The sequence below is a fragment of the Saccoglossus kowalevskii genome, chromosome 13 (genome assembly GCF_978046115.1).
Source record: "Saccoglossus kowalevskii chromosome 13, keSacKowa6.1, whole genome shotgun sequence".
NCBI classification, from domain to species: Eukaryota; Metazoa; Hemichordata; class Enteropneusta; family Harrimaniidae; genus Saccoglossus; species Saccoglossus kowalevskii.
In genome coordinates this window covers 28,126,386-28,146,117 of record NC_140653.1, presented here as the reverse complement: position 1 = coordinate 28,146,117, position 19,732 = coordinate 28,126,386, and the positions used below count along the sequence as shown (strand labels likewise).

General features: G+C 36.0%; 1 pseudogene; it reads left to right on the top strand.

Annotated features, from left to right (window-relative positions):
* Positions 1–12,628: 12,628 nt before the first annotated feature.
* Positions 12,629–19,630, top strand: LOC146735213 (epoxide hydrolase 1-like; annotated as a pseudogene).
* Positions 19,631–19,732: the final 102 nt, after the last annotated feature.

Genomic DNA, 19,732 nt, shown 5'->3' with positions numbered 1-19,732 from the left:
CACATTTTCTATTGTTAATATGCTTGAGGTTTATTGGCCCATCTTCAATGACGTGTTTAACAACAAATAATAATCGGCAATTGTCTCTTAAACCTGTTAATTCTAGGCAGACCAGAAATGTTTGGCAACGGCCGTTTATTAGTGTAACACTAATACTACAGATACTTCATTATATTATTAGACATATAAGGTGGTGTGAGTCACGTCGCAAAGCATCATGGGAACAAAAAGCGTGATCGGTTCATTTCACTCGCGGCAGCTATTGTGTACACATCGCTTCGTTGACTTCGCTTTGCTTGTTCAGGTGCGTTCTTCTCAGTTTTCGTCCAATTATGACTGCATCCTCCCGTTTTGTTAATGGTAAGTTTTCGTTTTTCCATATTTAGTGACGTTTGTATTTATATGTAGTATCGTATCGTTGTTTTTACCAACGCCACCGATCATCATTTACATTTGCTCACTGATTCAGAAGGTTGATGTGGCTGGATATCGGTAACAGTCTGCTTTGAACATGATATCAAATATATTGTTTTCAGATCAGTTATGGGAATTAAAAATCTATTTGGTGAATTACTTGGCGCTGCTAGGCCAGTTGGACTGCAAGAAAAAACACTTTCACTAGATACATACGTTATTCTACACATAAAGGATGTTGTGGTTGTGCCACAGAGATAGTGACTGACATACCAACAGATAGGTAATACTATGCATGATTGTTGTTTTTTATTTCACCAGAAAATATACAATAAATAATATACACAATAATAATAATAATAATAATAGTAATTCTAGTGAGGACCACAGATATAGTTCATACAAACTAGTCTAGTCTGTGGCCCCATAATTAATTCATAGCACATTTAACTTAATTAAAGATAAATGAAAAATACTTGTATACTGACTTGTAAAAATGACATGACACATTCATGAGATACAGTTTTAACGTATTTTCAAATATGTATCTGCTTTTGATAATTTTTATAGAATCAGGAAGTGAGTTCCAGTTGTTTGCTGCTATATAGGTGATACTGTGTTGATTAGTAGTAAGATTCATTCTTGGAATATAATAATTGGAACTAGTAGCTTGACAAGTTGCATAGTGAAAAAAGTTTCAAGTAGTGGTCAACATTATGGGCAAACAAATTCTTATTAAGATAAAAAACAGACAGGTGTAAAACTTACTGATTTTATACCGGTAGATATCTAAAATATTTAGTTTATTCAACAGGAGGGCAGTGGGGGCACGAAAATCTTAAAACGTTATCTGGAGTAGTAGAATTTTGTCGAAAAAGGTTTTGTATGTGTTACCCCATATTTCAATACAGTAAGTAATATGTTGTAAAATGAGAGTTGTAAAGCAGGATAAGAATAGATCGTGGAACAAAATGATGAATTTTATACAAAATACCAATTTTAGGTGATATAGTTTCACAAATGTGTTCTATGTGTTCTTTCCAATTAAGGTACTTTGTAGACTCCCTCTATAGTTTTAAACAGCTCGTTTAGTGGCATCTGAAAATTTACAGAAATGTTTCAATCCTTCAATTTACGAAGTTTGTAAATGTCTGTATATTGTCAACCATCAATTCCTGGGACTAGCATAAAACGAGCGATTGAATTAGAATTAAAGATGAGGACATTTATAGGGCAAAATGTAAAAAACTAAATGTTTTAGGTTGAGCTGGGTAATGTATTGAATTAATTTTTATACCTAGTGAAATAGAATGCATTTTGGCATAGTCCAACTACAGAGTTTATAAGGCAGATGCATGTGTTGTGACAAGCTATAACTGAAAGCTGTATGATCATAGTTGTATCAGTTAATGAAATTGTTGCAGTTTTGAACTAAACAGTTGCAAATTAACTGTTATGTTTTAATTTAACATCTTCTATTTATTTTCTAGGCTATTCCAAGGACAGGGTTCTATCTGAATTGAAATGTGGCTATCCCGACACTTACATAGCTGATTTTAGGAAAACTGTGAACACATTCAAATATCATCTAGTGTTTGATATGAAGACCAGGAATATCTTAAATCCATATGATAATGATTCCTCTCACCATGACATGCACTACGCTGGAGAGTATCCTTTCAGTTTAATAATGACATAAAGAACAATACGCTTAGATTCTATTATTATAAATCTGTCATTGTATCACCATAAGTAACTGTTTAGCTGCAATTTTTCAGTGTTGCACAGGTAAACTATAGCCTACCATGTTTAAGTATATAAAAATAAAAGTTGTAACCTGAAAACAATAAATATTGCCAATTTATTTGATTCTGAGCATCACAGACTCTGGATGATGTATTATAAGTTTATTACGGTATGTGCATACTTCAAGGTGTGTCCTCTAGACAGTACAGTCGCTTTACGTTGATCCGTACTCGAACTCTGGGCACAATCCACAATCCAAAATGTTGTCAATTATCGATAGCACTGTGTTCTTCATAGTTGTTAAAGTACAAAATAATTTACCGGTATATTGATTTCTTAACTCAATACATAGTGTTACCTCAAAATGCAGCATTTAATCTGACTCTGGGCAACCTATCAACAAGAACTTTATTGACAATTGTCGCATACGACTTGTTTACCACTTCTGTGTGACTGAGAATGTTCTAGAACCGTACTGTGTCTGGGTGGAATTTTTAGATGTTGATTGAATAGGTAATAGGACACTGTAGAAGGCAATAGGAGGTAATGGAACATTCTAGAAATTTGTAGTATGTTCCAGGCTCATTATGTATGCTGATGTAATGGTCTATTTATAGACAGTGTGGGTATATATAGGGGAGTTGTTCAGCACTGAGATTAGATCGGAGATCTCGTTGAATTGTGTTGGAGTTTAAGTATCTAGTTATTGGAGGTTTGGAGTTTTACCGAGTTATTGTACTTGATGTTTGCAGAGTATAATAATACCAGTACCAGTTGAAACCTCACCTGTTGGCTCCGTGTTCGTATGTTATCATCGCCGCCAGGGAAGTCTTTATGTTACTGTTGCCATTTTGGTATTTGAACCATCACACCTGTACTATACCAATTACGGTAATATTACGTTGCGTGTTGCATCTGGGGGCTCGTCCGGGATCAGTGAAGACATAGAAGACAACATGGCCAGCGGGATAATAGATATGTCGAAACAAGAGTTGATGGAGTGGGCGGATGAACTGGGAATGACTGGAGAAGACAAAAGGAAATTTATTTTGGAGCAACTGAGGTCTCAGCGAGCTGAGAGACAAGCGGCGAGGGAAGAAAGAAAGGCAAAAATGGAAATAGAAGCAGAGGTGAGGAAAATGGAGATTGAAGAAAGGAAGGAAAAGTTACGACTGGAAGCGGAAGCAGAACAGCGAGAAAAGGAAAGAGAATTTGAGTTGAGGAAATTAGAGCTGCAAGCAGCAATGTCGGGGTTTCAACAGGCTGATTTTGGTGGTCAACGAAATGTGGTCAGTGATGCACAGTCACCAAAGTTGCCTGCATTTGTTGATGGTAAGGACGAACTTGATAGTTATTTATTGCGATTTGAGAGGTTTGCAACGAATGCGAGTTGGCATAGAGATGGATGGGCCATAAAATTGAGTGCGCTGTTGACTGGTAGAGCACTGGAAGTATATTCCAGGATGTCCGACACTGATGCAGTTGACTATGATCGTGTGAAGGTGGCGCTGTTGACAAGATACGATTTCACAGAGGATGGGTACAGGAAGCGATTCCGTGAATTAAACCTGAAAGTTCTGAGAGTCCTGACCAGTTAATTGTGCGGCTTAAGAATTATTTTGCTAAATGGGTTGAGTTGTCAGGCACTGCAGCAACATATGATGGTGTTACCGACTTGATGGTGAAGGAGCAGTTTATTGGTGCCTGTACAAAAGATCTTGCAGTTCATCTTAAAGAAAGAGCACCCAAAGATTTAGATGAGTTGGCAGTAATAGCAAAGCAGTACCTAGTGGCACATGATCGACAGTTATCCACGAAGAACCAGGTGAGGCATAATGATAATGACACTGCCATTAGAAATACTGATGTGGGACAGGGCAGTAGTGTCCGGTGTTTTGTATGTCAGGGTGTTGGTCATCGAGCAGCACAATGTCCATCCCACGTTACTGATGTCGACCATGGATAAATCCAAGTTTGCAAATGACCGAGTGATGAGATGGGCGATGACTCTGCAAGGATATAATCATCGTGTTGAGGATATTCCTGGACTGAGGAACTTTTGAACAGTATAGTAGAATGTTATTCGTTTATGACTGTATTTTATATTTTATTATATTCTACTGTATGTGATTTTCGAATTTTTTGTACTCAGAGCTTTATTCAGTTCGATTTGATATATTGTATTGTTGTTTTGTTTGAAATTGTTATCGTATTCGTATCATTGACGTCGTTGCTAGTCATGTAATATTATATGTTATAATATACTTGAGAGGGGAGGCATTTCGCATACGACTTGTTTACCACTTCCGTGTGACTGAGAATATTCTAGAACCGTACTGTGTCTGGGTGTAATTTTTAGATGTTGATTGAATAGGTAATAGGACACTGTAGAAGGCAATAGGAGGTAATGGAACATTCTAGAAATTTGTAGTATGTTCCAGGCTCATTATGTATGCTGATGTAATGGTCTATTTATAGACAGTGTGGGTATATATAGGGGAGTTGTTCAGCACTGAGATTAGATCGGAGATCTCGTTGAATTGTGTTGGAGTTTAAGTATCTAGTTATTGGAGGTTTGGGGTTTTACCGAGTTATTGTACTTGATGTTTGCAGAGTATAATAATACCAGTACCAGTTGAAACCTCATCTGTTGGCTCCGTGTTCGTATGTTATCATCGCCGCCAGGGAAGTCTTTATGTTACTGTTGCCATTTTGGTATTTGAACCATCACACCTGTACTATACCAATTACGGTAATATTACGTTGCGTGTGACAACAATAAATGCTTATACACCATCTGCTATGTACAACAAGGTAAGGAATTGTAAATACACATCTTGGTCAGTAATTTGCATTGTGTGAATCATTCAGACCTTGACAGTAAAACAGGATTTACTATCGGGTATTGGACACAATTAAGGGGTGTTGACCTACTTCATTAATTTTTTATAAAATGTACATCTAGCATCAAAAACAAAGGAAATTATCCCTCCCAGATATGCTAGGGCAATTCTGTAGATTGACCTTGAAAATGGATGCCCTCCCAACCCAACAATTAACATCCCATCTTTGAATAAATTAACAGTGATTTTTTTTTTATTATAGGAATTCATAGAATTTGCCGTAACAGTTCTGGAAGTTGTTGAGAGTATTACATGGACAATCTCATGTTGCAAAATCATCAAATTGAACCTAACAAAAAAAAATTTACAACAGATAACGATAATTATCCAAACCGTGACGACTGAGTGATACAAACGTCAGATCACAGATTGTTATTGTCAAATGACATGAAGATAACCTGCTTTGAACACTGTCTGGTTTTTATTGACAATAAAGATTTTTTTTTAGAATATGTACTTTTTTGAAAGTGGGACTTCACAGGTGAAGTTTCTGACCTGGAGTTGTTTTCTTAGCAATGTATCTTCAGATTACAATCACTCAAGAGTCTCTATTTAGCGACTTTTCTTATTTGACATTATCAGATGATAACCAGGACCCAACAATACATGCACTGTTATTTAAAGTCATGGTTTCAGAGTATTCCTGGGTTATAGGAAAATTGATACTGGCGACACAATACCAGTATGGTTAAGACCAGATCCGAACAACTTGTTTGATGCTCAAGTCTGTAGACTTTGATTTTGACCGAGAATTGACAACATATGTACACCCTCTTTTAAAAGCTAATAATTATAACTGATGTTGTAGATAATATAAAGTTTTGAACTACCTGGCAAATTATTGGTTTTTATGCCAAAATAAGTATAACACGAACCGGCAGTCAGTAGGAGGCAGAGGTACTTTGGGAAAAGTCTTACATATCTGTCCTATATATATTGTATAAATAAATCTTTTTGCAATAATTTGCGTTTATATTTTTTATTAAACAAATTTTGCTAACATAGTTTGTCTTGATATTTGTTGACTTTTCATAGATGAATGAAAAACATAGTCCTAGATTATGAATTTTATTTTGTTAATGCACTAATCACAGAACCAGTGGTATCCTATTCAAAAGCCTGGTTTTGCAAGTTTCATGTGTTGCCAAAATGAAACAATTTCCCCATAATTCGCCTGATTTGTGATGAATACAACAGGTTGCCAATTGTACTGTACATCAAATTTTCTGGTTGTGCAGTTCAGTTGCACCCACAAAACGAAACTTAAAGAGTCAGGGGCAAGTTGCACCTTGAACACTTCATAATATTCCTGGAAGTGTACCCAACTTGCTGATTATTGTTTGAGTGGTGGTGAAAGGATTAATGAATATTTAATTAAAATATCACTTGTGCAAATTTTTTCAATGAAATGATACTATGTTTTATGTCTCCTGTATACATAAATAGACTTTACAAAAAAATACAACTACATGTTTACATGAATATGCCCCAATTTTCCAGGGCCGCAGGTAGAAATGTTTCACAAATACAACAAGCAGCCTCTCGACTGACATAGCTACACTGTTAGCAATGCACATTTCAATTAAAGATATCAATCATAATTGCTATTTTCAACAAGAATTCATCAAAATTAGATAATTGAAGATATCACTCTGATGTACCAATATGCATAGTATCAAAGCAATCACACTTGCGGTTTTCAACAAGAAATGGAAAATACAACTTTTTACCAGAAATGACAAAAATATTCATCAAAATTAGAGAATCAAAGATATCACGAAATGAACAAATATGAGAGAGGTCCACATGTAGTACCGCTATATATATATAATATCCAAACAACCAGACTGTTTTCAACAAGTTGTCACTTTTTACAAGATAGGTGTACAGACACCTTACTTCTTTTCACCTGCCTAGGCGTCGGCGTGTTAAACTCACGCGGTCTCAACATGATTCTATAAAAAAATGAACATTTATAATTAATTTGTCGGAGCTATCTCTTATTTTGCGTGCAGGTCAAAGTTGTAATGTCCTCAAAGATAGGCCTCAAAGAATGAGCTTAAACACCAAATTAAAAAGGGGCGCCTTGGGGGGCCTTCACATTTTTGGACAGCAAGTATACTAAAGACAGCAGAAATGTCAAAAAATAACATGAAAAGCGGTTATTTTTTTCGTAAACGGCTATTAAACGAACGGTAGTGATTTGGTAAATACTGCCATTCACGTGAAATTACTATTTACATTTTGAAAATGCCATCGACAAAAAAACACAGTTATGAAAGTATTAAACTAGTTTTACATCGGTATGCGAAAGCTAGCTATATATTCTTCCAGAAATTATACGAAAAAAGATAATGAAAAAGTTTACCTTAACAGTAGCACCACATAAACGGACTTAATGCTCTCGTGACAACACTCTGCTCGAGGCCGCCATTATACACGCAAAGTAGGAAGTAAACCGGAAGTGACGTCGTGACCCACACCACCTTTAGACATATATACATTGCTTAATCCATCAATCGCATCAACACATTACATAATTATCTATTGAGCCTCCTAAGTAAATATAAACGCAGAGTAGTCTCCATGGTAAATGCTATGATATGCAGCTAAGAATCAGTGGCCAAATAGTTTATTAAACAATGAGCTTCTTTCAATTACTCCCCCTGAGGTATGAACTGCTTGAGGGCTCACTTCAATTAAATGCTCTGTGTGAGTTTATTAAAAGCCATAACTGTCTTAAGCGGCAGTTTGTATTATTGTGATGATCATTGACATGTTACGATGTCCATTCACCAAATTGTGATACCCATTCACCAAATTGTGATACCCATTCACCAAATTGTGATACCCATTCGCCATATTGTGATACCCATTCACCAAATTGTGATACCCATTCACAATATTGCGATATCCATTCACCATATTTTTATATCCATTCACCATATTGTTATATCCATTCACCATAACGTGATATCCATTCACCATATTCCGATATCCTTTCACCATATTGTGATATCCATTCCCAATATTGCGATATCCATTCACCATATTGTTGTAACCATTCATCCAAAAAAATCAAGCGACTGGATTCTATTTCTGTCACGCACTAAATCGCTTTTGTGTGTTCACACGTAATGTAAGCTTGACGCATATTTTCCAAATTTGTAACATTTTCGAACACTTCCATTTTGCATTTTATGAACAGATGAATTATATTGTTTTCGATGTCAGGAATTTCCTAAACCAACAATATATTGCGTATGTTGTGACCATTGTGTGGGATCCACACCGAAAACAACATCGTTGTCAGCTAAGTAATTACCACTCTTAACCGTTTTTGGCATCAAAACAAAAATTGGAGAGAAAAATCCTTATATGAAGATATGGTAGTTGTTGCTACCCCTATACCAAACCAGTGTAGTGAACAATATACCAAAAACGCATTGGGCCGTGGGGGGGGGGGGTAATTGGAATTATGATGGTAATTTGTATATATCTGATGTTAATGTGTTACTATGTGGTAAAGTTACATGTAATATTGACACTGAATGCATAATGATGTGCATTTCTTTGAGAGAGACTTTTTGTGATGAAGTCTGCTGCTATTTTATTGTTATGACTAGACAATTATTACATACAGAGATAATGTGCAGAGTCAAATAAAATTCAGGGTATGTGTTGGTTCATAGCATTACTTGCACCCATTTCATTATTATGGTTGCTTTTCTTCCAAGATTTTTGACTTTTCATCACTTTTGTTCGTGATTTCAAAAAAAAAGTGTTGAAAAGTCTCAAATCTCTCCAGAAAAGATGCCACAAAAGTAGACACAAGTAAAGCTATGAGCTTTTAGAGGTGCACCAATTTTTGGGGATGGGTTGAGTGATTTGAGAATAATTAGTTTTTCAAACTAAATTTTAATGAAAAAAAAAAATTTTCACATATTATGATAGAAATTGCCAACAAAACCACACACCCACCCACTCCCGAAATCATAGGGTAAGCCCCTTAATAAATGTGTTGCCATGTTTAATTGTTGGAATAAACCTTTCCTAAGAAAATGTCTTTGTTTTTGTGTTACAGTGTGTTCATGAAAATATAAATCAAAGGGGGTGCTGCTACAGTTCAATGTAATGAAGTATAATATCACACAAGAGAATTACCATGGTTACCATTAAAATTATTGCTGGTTTTTCTTGGCTTTTATTATATGGCTTAATCTTATAATGTTGCCATATAAAAACGTTTAAAAATCACTCTCAGAAATCCAGCAAGGGGGTATTAAAAAGGTCACCGAACTAATTGTTCCATAAAAACGACCTCGGAAATTGAAAAAAAAAAGAATGTGTGTTTAACTTTTATTGGTCCATCATATCCTATGACCTATCCTAAAAAATGTGTATGTCATGTTATGAGGGCTACATACATATGGCTGTCACGAAAAATTGGAGAATTTTGAATCTTAGTACGAGTTTTCCATGGATTAATGTGTTTACATGGATTCCTATAGAAAATGTTCCAAAATGGCCACTTTCTTGAAAAAACATCCTTCTTTCTCCGTAAAAACTTTAAATATTAATGACTTGCATGTATGTGAATCAATACACAACAATTTTTAAATGATTTTCTGTCTCATTTTGTACTCTTTGAACAGTCAAGTCGCCATCTTTGTTTATATGAGACCCATATATCTCGCGCATGCGTGGCGCGACGACTACCGCCCTTTAAAGCATGAACGTACTAGTACTATCTCATATTCGAAATAATGACAGTAAGTTAAAAGCTCAAATATTTTATTGTAGTATATATTCAAATGTCACATTTGTACGATTTTCTTTTAATTATAATGTATCTGTTACAGATTGCCGTTGTCCACCACGAACTTGGCAGAAATGATTGAGCATTAGGGATTTCCTCTATTTATGCACCGTCAATTTTGTTTTCGTCATCCTCCTTTTTATTCTTCTGAACCAATTATCTTTTTTAGTTGTCGTTTTGTTACTCTGTTCTTGGCTGCCAAGTTTGTTTCCTTCTTTCAATTGTGCGTCATTATCGGCGAGTCGATCAGAAACTTGCACAGTGACGTCTTTTTCCAACGAATCAACGTGTTTCCCGTCCACAGTTTTTCTTAGACTTCCATTTAAATAATTTCAAGAATGATCTGGTCCTGGATTTCTTTTTATTTTCCCTACGATAAGAGGTCTCGTCGATGTTTCGCGTGGTGGCGCCTTTCGCGCCACGTGCTGGTTTAGACGAAAGCAGACACTCATCTTTTCTCGAACAGTAAGAACGTTCAACAACATTATCGACATCCGATGTGGTTTCTTCTGTGATGTCCCAGTGATCGTGCGCCCTGTCCGACAGCAGTTCTTGGGACTCGCAAAGATCCGCATGTCTCGGATGTTTTCCGACTGCACATGTGTCCGGTGTTTGTGACTGACTTTTACTTTTAACTTGTCCTGGACACATTAATATATCACATGGATCAGTCTGCAAAATACTGCGCTTTTATTTCTCCGTGGAAAGTGATTGGATGTCACTGATGCCAGTTTTAGATCGGTCTTGTCCAACATACTGACCACAATATATTAATGCGCCCCCAGCGATCACTTCTTGCACATAATCTTTAACGAACAGGTCAACACTTAAACTTGTTACATCATTTCTGTCGATGTGTTCTTTAGCGAACTGCTGCTTCGCTCGAGCCACAGATAAGTCAACAATGGCGTGGCTTATAGCCGACTCCTCTTTGGTGATATCTCTTTTCAATTTATTCTGACTTTCCGACTTTACAAACGGTGCCAAAAACTCGCATGTTTCGTTGTGAAACAATGCGTTACAACTATCACCTGCATCTTCTAGTTTTGAACCATCAATTATAGTACCAATTTGACGGTCAACGTTGGTACTTCTCTGCGCATTTCCATGTAAACGTTGAACTTCTTTAAGGAATGCTAGCTGACCGTCACTCGTTGCTTTTTGAACAATAATAGCACTCCAAAAAAGCTCAGCTTCAGTCGCTTGATCTCTATAAGGTAATAGGCGGAAAATACTACATTAAAATCAATATACAGATGCCTCTATATACGCGATAAAAACATTATAAAATAATTCATCTGGTGCGTGCAAATTGAGTGTCGAAACTGACACCGGAGGCATAAAATTAAACTAGAACAAGACAAATACGTCAACCGTAATATAAACACATTCTCCTACTCACAGTGCCACGAGGGTAAATGATGTCTCTGCAGACAAACTGCTATACGATGTCTTTAGATCTGCAACAAAACGATACAACATTACTTCGGCTATTATACCAATGAATGCGATCTTAGCATTATTTACATGCCAACTTTTCCCCGACAATACGGTAACATTGTGCATATTACATATCCCTTTACTACAAAACACCGTTTATAATATTTAACAGCCTGAGAGATTTTAAATCAAACAAATCATCTAATGGTTGGTCTGACTTACCTGCCATTTCTCAATGTATTCCTTGATTTGAACGAGTGAAAATGCTAAACACTGGAAGTATGCGTCTACGTTGTGCTATCTGTAAACTGCGCATAAATGTGAATCGAACATCGTCAACACAGATAGGCGTTCTATGCGTTCTCTAAAATGACGTCAGTGCGTCATTTTGGTACTTGGGTTATTTAAATGTGCCACTAGAGGGTGCACATTTATACGGCGTCGCCTTTGCCTCCTGTTTTCGTGACATGGCCCGAAACCGCAGTTACCGTATAACGATTTGAACATATTCGGATGAACTATGCAATTAACAAACACTCATGAACGTTGGCGATCCTGTTTAAGTGTGATGAGGCATTTAAAGACCGGATTCAGACTGGACCGTTAAGTTGTTCTCATAAAACAAATCGTTTTCTGATAAAAATTACCCATAAGATGGCGGGCAATACATGCGAAATTGTCATGGACCATAATGAGTAAATTGTTCTCCCACACGTGAAGTATATCTTGTTCACCCCCATTTTTACGATTTTCAGCCATTTTAGCAAAATTATGCCATTTCTTGGCGAAAACGTCATTTTATGAGATCCAAAGCGTCCAACGTCAATCTGTTTGGGTTCAAGTGGGTTTCAACTAGTCGTGGAACACTCCCACTTTTTCCACGTAGTAAACTAATCTTGCATGACTTCACTGCGTTCATTTTCGCTGTGGTAATATATTACAGCAAATAGTATGAATATACTGGTACAGCTTTTACTATCACGAAAATCACTAATAAAATCACTATTACTTGTTTCCGGCTGATCAGCTTGCACTATATATAAGACTTATATATAGTGCAAGCTGATCAGCCGGAAACAAGTAATAGTGATTTTCGTGGTTTCGAAGCGTGATGATTAAATTTAATAACATATGCTTGCTTTACATTACTAAACTGTTTCAATTCCATAATTTCTATTATTTTGAGCAAGGACAAGGTCCTGTACCGGGACATAGTCGCTCGGTCCCATAGACGTTCATGCATTGAGACGAATAGATCGTCAGGCCCCTGTGGTACCTCCGTACAAAGGTAAAAACATATACGAGTATGATCGCTGGACCCGGAAGTGATTCTAGGCCCACGCACGCCGCTGTAAGTGGGCGTTGCGTACATTCAGTCGCCCGCCGAACAATATATGATACACTCAGCATGGCAGTTTTATGAGTTCCATGTCAGTATTTATTTAAAATAATTTTGAAGACATTGTCGTACTATAAAATCATATAAACTGTCAATCTTCAAGTTGTGCTTGTTTGAATTGTTTATTATAAGGCCAGACTTTTATTATCCCTTGTTTCGCGAACCCGCCGAATGAACAGGAGCCGAAAATGAAATAAAATTTTATTTCAGCGTAATTTCTCGCGCCGGCCGAATTGTAAGTGCAAAAAAATTACTAAAAATAATTATTTTTATCTTTCATTTTTTTCCACCCGCCGCATAACAAATCCAAGTTGCATTTTCGTGGGAGTATCGGCATGATTAAAGTACCGAAGTCTCGCGCATATGAGAAACAAGATTATACATAGAATAAAATTTTATTTCATTTCTTCTCTCCGATCAATGATCTCACTTACAATTCTTTGAGAATCACACAAATCTAATGGGAAAAAAGAATTAATTTTATTTTTTTCCCGCTCTTCTTAAAAAAAATGCATTATAGAAATGAGGAATAAAAAAGTCTGGCCTAACTTAATAAAAAATATGTTTTAACAACAAACATAGATATGATTTAATACTGAAAATGTTAGTACATGTAATTTGAAGTGAAAGCACACATGCAGTTCCATTAATTCACTAAATGCATACCACTCATTAGCTATTCACTGTTTATTTTTCAAGGAGCTAAAAATCCACTATGTTGCCAATGGTGATACAAATAAACCACTGATGCTATTGGTCCAAGGCTTCCCAGAATTCTGGTATTCCTGGAGATACCAAATGAAGGAATTTTCAAATGATTATAGGTATGTTATGAAGTCATTGAGAATTATTACATATGTACTGCAGTTTATTTTGATTCGTCCCTGAAATCAAAATCGGTATTTCCACAACCCATATGCAAATGAGGTCCGAGAGCAAACAAAGTAGTCCCTTCAGGAGTACAGTTTTTCGGAATAAACAATATTTAGAAGTACGATATTTTCCCCTTGGGGTACATGAATATACTTGCCGAGTGACATGAAATTTGAACAACAGTAATGGTACTTTTAGGCAGTCACTTATTTTGGCCCAAACTAATTTGCATATCACCCATGCAATAATGTTTTCGGTATTTTCACGGTCGATATGCAAATGAACATGGTATTTTCATTGGCTACCGAACTATTTTTATTTTGTAAACACATTTTCGTTTGCTATTTTTATCCAGTTCAAATCGTTCAACAACATTTTTGGCATGTCAGGTGTACATCATGGGAGAACTTAATGTGTGTTGACCACCTGGAAACCTGAGTTTTATAAACCTTGAAGGGCTCTCAGAAGATCCACCAGCAGTAAAATCAGCGATTACTATGGAGCCGCAACCATCAGCATCGAAATACCAGGTTTCTGCTGGCGACGTTGCGGCGTTACTCAGTTCCAAATAAAAATTACCAACGCCAAAAGACCAACATTTTAACCGGTAATCAAGACTCAGTCAATCCACGACTAGCAAGCAACATCACACACGAAGGTGTAGCGTCCAGCCGAAGTCCTTCAACGAAGGATTGTGGTGCAGCTAGCGACAACCGCTGTCGACGAAAGTCATCCCGTCTGTAGAGTACCGCAGTTGCACGGCATGTTTGCCAATGCACAATTCTGTGGCGGAACTTTTAACTTCAACATAAACTGTGTATTATAGTTGTCCAGTTCAAGTTCTGGTTCTGCCGTGGTCCCAACTAAACGTCAACGAGTTATTTATTCGGACAGTGACTCAGATTAGACGTCTGATTATTTTAATTTCAAACAAACAGTGACACGCGTTCTCCGGGCGCGTTCTACACTGACACGCGCTGCTAGGGCGTAACACTTATATTGGAACATATTAATGGGCAATGGGATTCCCCGACCTAAATTCCATCCCGGTTTGCACGTTCTTTCTTTAATACGAAATAATCAAGTATGGAACATATGTAATAATAACAGAACCCCACACTCTCCCCGTGGCTTTCGTTGCGTATGGAAGTTATTTTCACTCGAGATGCGGTGTATTCTGCTGTACTTTCACTCGCTTCGCTCGTGAAAGTACGGCCGCAGGATACACCGCATCACTCGTGAAAATAACTTCCATACGCAACGAAAGCCACGGGGAGGGTGTGGGGTTCTGTCATAATATCTAATGTCTGTAATTTAAATATTTCCTTGAGTTTTAGTATTGTTTTCTTTTGTACAGTGTGATCAATCTGATTCATTACAATCTGATGTAGGTGTATGCTACATTTTTGTTTTTAGTTTTATATATTTTATTGTTATTTTTGTTTATTTATGAATAATTTTTGGTTACACTTGCAGTTGTTATTTTTTGAATATCTAGTAGTCTTAATTACCAGGATTTCATATGAATAACTCATTAATTAATGGCAAGTAAACAACATAATATTCATAAATAAACAGAAATAACAATGAAAACTATCTAAAAATTAAAACAAAATTATACTATACCTACATCAGATTACAATTAGACTGTGGTGTGATGAGATAGCCACAGCATGGTGCTCCCCACATATATACCTTTGCAACCTAGAATTCATATTCACCCCCGGTATATAATGTTATTGGTATTCCTAGAGATATGCAAACATCCTTGGATAATTAGGCCAAATAGAAAAAAATGATGTTTTTTGGGAACCCCAACCATGCATAGATTTTCCATGCCGACACACATTTCTTTTCATGGCCAAACTAAAAGTGGTCACTTCCTTTTTCTGTTACCATACTGTGTACATTCTTCAAATGAAAATAGTATCCTGTATGCATACATCATTGGAAATGCTCCAGTCCAGTAGCATCTTGTTGACAACTATTAATATACCAACATATATAAAAAAAGTTATACCTTCCTGATTTTTTGATTTCATTGTAACCAGAAACTCAGTATTTTTCATTTGACATTATCATATTCAAAACTGGTGTTAACATATCCGCATTTGGTTGTAAATATTTTAAAGATTCTCCCTTAGATTTGTATAAAATTTGGCATTTATCCGGTATACACTTTTCTTTTAAGATATTTTGTGTCAGGTGACAGTTCCCATCACTAAGTGTCACCGTTGTCTATAATGCCAATTTGGTAATTGATAATGCTAACCATACACTCATCCAAGTAGTGATTTTTGCCTCAGAAATTATATGCATGTTTAGGGCTACATTTCACCATCTATCTATCAAATGGCCATTTTATGCGCTATTCTGGCTTTAACAAGGTCTGCACGAAAACATGTGCAGACCTTATCAAAGATTCCCCCAAAGTCTCCTCCATAAATGAACACAGGTCTAACCCCTTTTTTTGGTATCCCAGCCCAGGTAGAAGTTGAATTTGGAATCTACTGGTCATGGTGCAACAACTGCTATGCTATCATTATACACTTTCCAACAATGTATTTTGAAATACTGCTAGCCCTAGGGGGTTTTCATCTTCATGTTAATCACAAGTTCAATGCTGAGAATCAACATCAAGCAGGATTTTAAAACCATGACCAATTTATGTGCCACAGTACAATATATGTTACAAAATATGCGTTTTTTTTAATTTTTTGCAGAGTCGTTGCCATAGATATGAGAGGATATGGAGATTCTGACAAACCTTCGGGTATAGCACCATACACCATAGATCATCTTACAGGTTGGTGTTTAATAATTAGCTACTTTGCATATTTAGCGTTTATAAAGTAGCCTATTTGCATATTTTGTGTTTATTAAGTACCTACTTTGCATATTTGGCATTTATTAAGTAGCTTATTTGCATATTTTGTGTTTATTAATCTAATTAATGCTCATCCGCATACGAATTCAAATCAAAGCTGACAAATAACTCAAGGGTGGATGATAATGAACAAAATCATAATTTATTGGAGAAATTTTCATTAACATTCCTTAGTTAGTAATTGTGTATAATTTTGTTGGCACGCTGAATTTGTTTAATCTCCATAGGCTAGTATTTCTATGCTTAGCATCCCTGGAGACCAGTTGTTTTTCACCTGTTTTCTGAGGGCTTCAAGTTTTCTAAAATTTGTATCACTGTTCATAGATTTTACAAGTTAGGTTTCAGCACTGAAAACAAGTACAGTTGACTTGTTTTGATAAAGAAATTGATTGTCATTTTTTCTCATTTATTATGCCCCTGAACTCTGGCCATAGAAGACCATACACTAGTCCACTCACAACACCTCACTCCATCAATACCTAGATACGATGCTAGTAATATCTCATTATGTAGCCTCAAATTTATGCACTATTCCACATATGATATCTCACTCCATCAATACCTAGATATGATGCTAATAATATCTCATTATGTAGCCTCAAATTTATGCACTATTCCACTTATTTAAGCCGGTCTCATTGTCATTTAGCAACATAGTCTAGTAATTATAGGACAAAGGTAATCACAGTCAAACTGACATTCTTTTTTGGGGGGGGGGGCAATCATGGTGAAACAATACTCTGTATTCATTAGGCATTTTTATAAAGTTTCATTTGTGGAGATTCAATTGCTAACTGCAATTAGTATATACGGTACTACAATTTATCTAGACAATGATGGAGAAATAAGTGAAGAATAAGTGATATTACTAGCATCATATCTAGGCATTAGTGGAATGGAGTATATGAAAATGTCAAGTCCAAAGAAAATATTAAATTAATAATAAGGAGTTTTCTATTTGTAAACTGGGGGTGGGCTGTTGAATTTTGGAAAACAAAAAATTGTAGTGGCTGAAAAGAACAGAAAATACGAAAGTCCATGAAGATAGCATAAAAGAATTAAAAAGATATGAATATCTAATAAGTGAATAAAATATTTCCAAAAATAAAAATTACTCCAGGTCTGCAGATTTCAAAGTTATTTTAAATGTTCCACAACTCAGGTGATCTGAGGGATGCCATCCCAGCTTTGGGCTACAGTTCCTGCGTACTGGTAGCTCACGATTGGGGGGCGGCAGTCGCTATGGAGTATCCTGATCTGGTCAATAAACTGATTATCATGAACGGTCCACACCCTAAAAGAATGCAGAAGCTTATACAATCAAGTCGGAAGCAGTTCTTTATGTCTTGGGAGGTAAATGGGAGACAAAATGATAAACAGCTAGCATTCATAGATTACCCAGAATGCATCACACTCATTCAAAATTGATACCGCTTATCTTATAATATAGTGTAAGAATTTTCTATAATTATTTCACGTATATAATTCATCAATCTTGATAACAAGCTACTTAATTTTATTCAAATCATCCCAAATATATGGTTAAATAATATTCAATTCATTGTAGTAGAATGTGCACAAATTTAGAATCACTTCCTACTCTTCCAACTAAAATGACTAAAATGTTTCTCCATTTTTTTTTCTACCAAATAACAAAGTAGCGTGACCAAAGCTTTTCTGATGCAGTAGGTTATATGTAAATATGGTGCATTATATACAGTCTAAAATTTCTTTAATTTCGAATTTGATTTTTTTTACTATAGTTGGAAACTAATCAAAGTGGAAATGAACGTAGTGCAATATGTGGTACATTCTTGTCAGGTGACTAAACATGTGGTATATTCAGTTCGGGAGACTGCATGGTGTCCTATAGAATGGGGGCAATTGCAGCTGGCAGTCTCCTTAAAGTGACACAGTCATCCTGCAGCACATATTCAAATTTTGTGTAAACAAACTCTGTATTTAGACATGTTGTATATGTCCTATGGGACCCATATCAAGCATGATGACTGTGGCATTTCCCTTGTAGAAGTTATTGTTACTTTATTGTGTCAGCTTCTGTACTTGCACTGATTTTGTGTAGTTGAAAGCTAAATGGCTGTTGATAACAAATAAATATTAATTTTTCAACTTATTTGTCTGCAGGTACATGTTCTTCTTTCAGCTTCCGTATCTTCCCGAGTTCGTTCTGAGCATGTCTGATAATAACGGAATTAAAGCTATGTTTCATGGACGTGGTGTGGGACTCCGAAATAGAGACAATATCACTGCAGATGATTTGGAAGCATTCAAGCACAATTGCCAACGAGAAGGTAAAAGTTTATAAATGTATTTTTTATGTGCCCATCATTAGGACACCTGCCATTCCCATTATGTATAGTGGTATCACCTACTATTACTATAATATTCTGCTCCCTTTCAATAATCCTTGAATTGTAACAATTATGAGTTATGGGTCCCATACAACACGCATGAAATACATTTTGGTAAAGAAGTTTTGGTTAAATTCCAGTCATAATTACCATATTTCATTTTGAGGTTCAAATTCACTGTGATTTTAAAGTAATTCTAATCATAATCATTACTATGAAACAAATACATCTCTACCCAAGTAAACAGTTAGGACCACATTGATTTATAATGTTTTGTTATACACTCCGCTACACTCCAAAGTTGAAATCGGCCGTTATAACCTCACCAACTCTGTTGATCTGGGGTGAGGAAGACACAGCTTTGGATATTGCTTTGACTGAAGGTTTGGAAAAGTATGTGCATGATATCAACGTGAAACTAATACCAGGCGCAAGTCACTGGGTTCAACAAGACCAGCCTGAGCTTGTTAATGAGGCAATGCATGACTTTCTGCAAGGGTAACAACAGTACTGTATCATCACTGGTGTAAATTTATCTTAATTACAATTTCAGTATTGTATTAATCAAACAACAAGATAATCTCAGTTTTTGTTCACTGTGCGTTCAAATATCTTGTAAACAAATATAATTTACATATGCCGATTTACATCTTCAAAATCATACCAAAGAATGTTTCTTCATCTAACAATGATGACGGACAAAGAATTACAAATGTGTTAAATTTGTGTCACCAATTTGGCGTACAAATTGATTATAATAATTAACGAATTATGTTATACTGTTATGGTTTGATTATTTGCAATATACAATCTTGTTTGCTCTGAGGATGCGATTAATGAGAGTGTTACTACATAGATCATGTTCTTGAGAAATGCATC